The sequence below is a fragment of the Dipodomys spectabilis genome, unplaced genomic scaffold, assembly GCF_019054845.1.
Source record: "Dipodomys spectabilis isolate Male_0828 unplaced genomic scaffold, ASM1905484v1 ptg000470l, whole genome shotgun sequence".
In the NCBI taxonomy this organism is placed as follows: domain Eukaryota; kingdom Metazoa; phylum Chordata; class Mammalia; order Rodentia; family Heteromyidae; genus Dipodomys; species Dipodomys spectabilis.
In genome coordinates, this window is record NW_024871147.1 from 546,585 (window position 1) to 552,726 (window position 6,142).

Genomic DNA, 6,142 nt, shown 5'->3' on the forward strand with positions numbered 1-6,142 from the left:
TTTAATCAGAAATAATTTTAACATATCTGTTGAAATGAATAGTATAGAAACTAAAGATGTTCCTAGTGCTTTTGGGAAAAAATATATCTATGTTTGTACAATATCCATAATCTATTTCATTCGCTCCTAGATATAATATTTTGAATTCTACATTTTTATATAATGTATAGTTTCATCAATAAATGTGTCCTTTCAGATTGCATTCCATATAGAAGAAGTTTAAGATTCCATTTTTCCTAGGTCCTTATATTATTTTATTTCTTTGGGATAAATTGACAATGTTATCTAATTTCAAGTTTTGTAAAGGTTATGCTATGTAAAGACCTTTCTAAGGTGAAGATTTAATACACTGATGTCAAACTAACCTTTAATTCTATGAATTACATGTATTGTTACACTTGTATTTTTGTAATCAACTTTTTAATAACTGTTTTTATATTTCTTGCATCAGAAGAATGAAATATATGGAATACTTCACAAATTTTCATATCATCCTTGTGCAAGTGCCATGTTAATCTCTGTATTATTGTAATTTGGGTAGACCTGCTGCTGAAGCATATAGTACCCTCTAAATTTAAGTACTTAATGATGCAATCTTTATACAGGCATATATCCATGGTTGCCTATTTGTAACAAGGAACCCTTATTGTTCCTTAAAATGCGATTGATCTTATTTCTCTAAAATTCTGTGTATAGTGGAAAAGCTTATATCATTTGGTCGATTGATCATATTTACAATTTTTTGTCAATGACTACTTTGTCATTTTCATTTCAAATTTGATCATACTTTGAAGCCTTTACAGCTAAGTGCAAAGGTGATGGCTTTTCAAGTACTTATTTATCAACTGAGTTAGCTTTGTAGAGCTAATGGATTCAAAGTAAGCCTTGCTTGAGAGCTACTTCTAAACTTCTGCAGCTTAACATTTCCCAAATGAGGTCTTGCTGGGACAAATGTCTACCTGAACCTTTAACCTTCTTCCTTGTAGGAACAGACCAACCAAAATATCTTACCCTGACAGCATAGATTGTCTTACTGGAACAAAACTAACCTTAGTTATAAGGGATCATAGAGAGATGAACAGTTCAGACAGAATTGTTCAGAATGGAAGGTATTTTGTCAAAATATAATTGTTTATTATACCTATCATTTCAAAAGTAGCTAAAGCCAAAAAGGTGAAAAAATTTTCATATGCATGATTACCTACTCTCCTGGCCTGTCTAGCATCCAACCAGGCAGGAACTTACACTACTGACTCTCTATCACCAAATATTTCCATAGCTCCTGGAAAAGTCCATGTTTCTCCTCGAGATTAGGCCTTAAATTGGTAATGTTTTAATCACAGTGTTTCCTCTTGCCTCTAGGCTGTAAATCTACAAATGGTAAAGCTTTAAGTCTAACTCTACCAAACACTGAGGTAGATATAATGGAATAATACTTTAAAACAGAGTTGCCTTTGATTCCCTAACCACAACACAACAATGCAAAACAATTTTTATATTATATATACTTATATATTCTATATTTATAAATATAAAATATGTGCTGATTTTAAATTTCACAGAGTGAATCTTAATAGAATTGATAATTTGACAAATATATTGACATTTATTCCGATAAATAGAATGGAATATAAATAATTAGATTTAGGACATATATTAGAATATAAAAAGTATCAATGCAATATCTTCGGTATAAACTTGTGATAAGTTCTAAGTGTTTGTGATCTTCTGAATTCACATGGTAATATAACAGTCTTGTTTTCTGCTAATCTATAAGGGATTTTACTCTGATGCTCTGTTTATTGTTTTAACTCGCTGGTCCCAAAATGTTTTCTCCATATTTCTGAAGCATTCTTACTGATTATACACAAATTTTGCTGATATGATGTCTAAAAGCTATTATTCTTCTGAAGGACCCACGGATCCGAGGATACAAGTTCCCAGTTATCTGTATCATCAGATAACAAGGGCAAGACTTCTCACATAGGCCCATGCAACATGCCAAAAGAAAATAATTGAAGACATCTCAATTTCTCATTTCCTATAATATTTCAGGACCCCAATTCCTTACAAGAATTAGCAGAATTCAATTGTGAAATGCAAGGCAAGTTAAAATGAAAGATGAGATCACAAAATCTGAGAGAAAGTACTGTAATTCAAACTTTCAATTTACAGATGACCAGCCCATATGAGTGAACAAAATTACAAATGAACAAGATTATTTTAAATACCCCTCTCCTAATGATTAATGAAAGATTTCAGTGCAGCCTAAAAATAGTTTCTGAAATGATAGATCCATAATTGCCCTACCAAGTCTAGGAATACTTGATTTAAAGATCAAATATAATTTAGAAAAACATTAACTGAGAAGATCCTTAGTGCTTCAAATCACTGGTACTTCAGTAAAACTAGGTTCTGTAGTATAAAAAAATGTTGTCATTCTCAAACCAAAGATAACCTATATTTAATCTCCTGAAAGTATATTCATTTTCAAACTATTTAAAATCACATTTGCCAAAATAACACTTGACAAGTAGATGATAGTGACATTACAAGGTTTTCAAGTGTAGGGAGCTAGTTACAATAGAGTTGATTTACGTACCCAGCACCAATAGCAAACAAGTTCAACCATTCATTAATGTGTAGAAATAGTACTCCCCACCATTTGTCCTGTTCAGTAGGTGCCTTCCAGAAATGTGTTAAATAGATCAGCCTCCCATATTTCAAACCCAAATATTAGCTAATAAAGTAAATTTCATCACATAAGAAGGTACATTTTAAAAAGTCACTAATAGTTGCCTTATCATGTGTTGTTTTATATTTTCCCTATCTGTCTAACATAGTAAGAAATATGACTTTAAGTTTTGAATATGGGTACTGATGAGAGATGTGACAAAAATAAAATCTGTCTTTTATTTCTGTCATATTCCTCTAAGTAGTAAATTTTAGTTTTCTTCTTTTTCCAAAACTTATAGGTAGTAGAAAAAATTATCCTATGTAAAATAAAATAATCATACACCATTGTACAAAGCCATTTATAAAAACTGGTAGTTAGGAATAAATTCTAAGCCATTTTTAAATTTTCTTGTTGACTAAAGATTAATCTTCCAAATGAACGAGAATAAAATCATGTCTAAGTGCTTCACATCTCCAGTCTTGCAAATTGTTATTGCAGATGAATGAATTATGGAAATATAAGCTGACATCAGTTCAAGTATATGTGGGAGTGAAACTCCATGGAATGTACATAAACCTTTCAAAGTATTAACAGGCAGTTTAACCGAATGACTATCAGGAAATTGAAACCAGAGAGGAACAATAGTAAAGAATTAGAATGAATGAAAAATGAAACAAGGGGCAAGTACAGCTAGAATACTCAATGTACATATGTAATAAAGGAAGTGCTAAATCTGAACTCAATCTTGGAGAAAGAGTTGGTTGACACTGATAGAAGGAGTGACTCTGATCCAGGAGCATTAGACAATTAGATGGACATATTTAATTGTAACACACTTGCACAACCTTTTGAAATTCAATTAAAAGAAACAACAAACAAAAACACACAAAAATGACAACCAAACGGCAATCTCTAGAGAGTATGAATATGACCTCTCAAAATTTTAAGCAGTTAATGAAGGGCAGTCTTTGGAATAGCAAACAAACTGTTCAAAGAGGGCAGTTTGGGGTAGGGGAGAATTTTGACCAGGTTTAAAAAGATTGTCTAAGGTTATAAATCACCTATATCTACTGCAAATATTTTCTTCTGCGAGTGCTTTGTCTGAACTGGATACTCCAGTCCTGAGTCACACTTGATAGCTTGTGAAGACAGAATGGAAGAAACAAGATCAAGAACCTATTACTCCACTGGAGAGAAAACAGTCCTCTCTGTTTTCTCTCAATCTCCTCACTACTCCATTTTCATACTTTTAATAACGTCAAGTGATTTTGAATTATATCTTTCCTTCCTTGTTCTCACAAAATAATTGTTCAAAATAATTCATTAAATATTATTTGCCATTATTTTCTATCATGCTGTTTACTTGTTCAAGCGAGTCCATTAAACTTCCCCTTTTCTTTTGGTTGCCACGAAAATCCAACAACTATGTTAATGAGGACCAACGTTAATGCAAAACTTTGTCTCCAAAAATCCAGTCCAAGAACCTATAATCACAAATATTTAGCTATAATTTTTTCTTTTTTCTTTTACCTTGAATTCTTCTTGTGTCTAAAGTGCCCACAAAAATAAGTACTCCACCACTTTTTGGTTCAATCACTTCTAACCTCAAAGATATATTTTGCTAACAAGATGCTGAGAGGAAACCTAAGAATACTCCACTTTTATCTTCTCTCTTAAAACTTTTATCTTCTCTCTTAAGACTCTCCTTAGATACCATATCAGGAACAGTGAAGTTATTCTTTGCAAAATTATTTCAATAGGTTATTTTCCTCTTGGTCTTGTATTTGCTCAACAAGATGTATGGAGAAGAATAGAGTTAAATCACCAATTCCTTGGATGATATTGTCTGTTACAAAGGACAATACTTCTATGTCCTACTTCTATGTCCTCCTCTTAGCTCTTGCCTGATTTCCAATTAATCACAGGTTCTTGGCTTCAATTCTAGTGAAGCTGAAGCACTATAAAACGTCCCCCACTGCTACATCTTCATAGTTTATCTTTGAAAACTCTTTTATTTGGAACTGGAATTTATTTTCATGTCTTCATTCAATTTGTTCTGCATTATACTGAGCCAAATAAGCTCTGTAAAATCACTTTAGGTAGCAAAAACATTAACACAATCTATATCACTATTTAAAAATATTTTGGCCCCCTCCACTGCTGAAACCAAAACGCTTAGCGAGGGCTTCTAATAACGTGTTTTCTTACCTTTTCTATTTGCTCAATTCTTTTCTGATCCCCAAACTTTTTGGCTTACGTAATAAAAGAAGTTTTCACTATCTCATGTTAATAAGAATATTATATTTTTGAGCTACTTAGAAATGTGAAATCATTGAAGTATTCAATCAGATTTTTTTCTGTGTTTCAGTGCTTCACGTGCAAAGACATTGTGGAAAGTATTAAAACAGAGAAGTGTAAACTCAATACATTCTTTCATTGTGGAGGACACTTTCTCCCTAAATATTTTGACCCAAATAATCTTTTTAAGAGAATTACTGTTTAGTAATTAAAGGTCAATTCACAAATTTTGATGTCTTATTTTTTAAAAAAAAAACTTTGAATTTAAATTCCCCTACCACCTTGTTTCACACAGTAAGAGTATATTTCCTAGGTAAGGACAATTCTCATGGGAATCTACAGGATTTACAGCAAGGTTTGTGAGGTTTGTTTGTTTACTGTGAAAATGAGCCACCTTACCCACATTGCTCCCTCTCAGCTAAGTCTCCATGGATTTCTTTGCATGAAAGCCTATTTTCCCAGGCAATTTAAAATTTTCTTAATAGGCTAAGTTAAAAGGTAGAACAATTAAAATTTACCTGTCATAATTTTAAAACACTTTTGAAATTCCTTTATCAGAATCGCAAATTTGCCAATCTTAATTCCACGTTTACCATCAAAAACAGTTAACATGTTGTTTTCATGATATAGTATCCATGAAACTATTATTTTCCAGTGGCTTTGTTATGCATATACATGAACATATAAGCTGATGCTGAGCAAAATGAACTCCAAGATATGGAAAGAGATATTTATTTGCAGTTGTTGTTTTTAATGTACTATGTGATTTCTATTTTCCTTGGGTTTTTCCCCTATGGTATAACTCCTACTGTGTTTGATTTTGGTACCCTGTGTATTGTGTATACATTTACCTTAATTGGGGAAGGGAAGAGGAACAACAAAATGGCGAGACATAGGACAAAAGGAAAACCAATGCAATAGCAATACTCACAAGACAATATGTTGGAAATGTACATTACAACGTGTGAGGGGTTTGGGTGTGAAGGAAAAATGTGAGAAAAAATGAGAGAGGGGATAACAAGTTTGAAAAGTTATGTATTCAGTGCCTTACAATTGCTAACCCACTGCACATCACTTTCACATTAAAATTAAATTTAAAAAATAAGCTGCATGAAATAAAATTTCACTGTATTGATATAGTAAATATTATTCTTTATATAGTAACTT

At 32.0% G+C, this 6,142-nt stretch overlaps 1 pseudogene; it reads right to left on the reverse strand.

Moving 5' to 3' along the window:
• Window positions 1-458: 458 nt before the first annotated feature.
• On the reverse strand, window positions 459-558 carry LOC122098285 (annotated as a pseudogene).
• Between the last annotated feature and the right edge of the window lie 5,584 nt (window positions 559-6,142).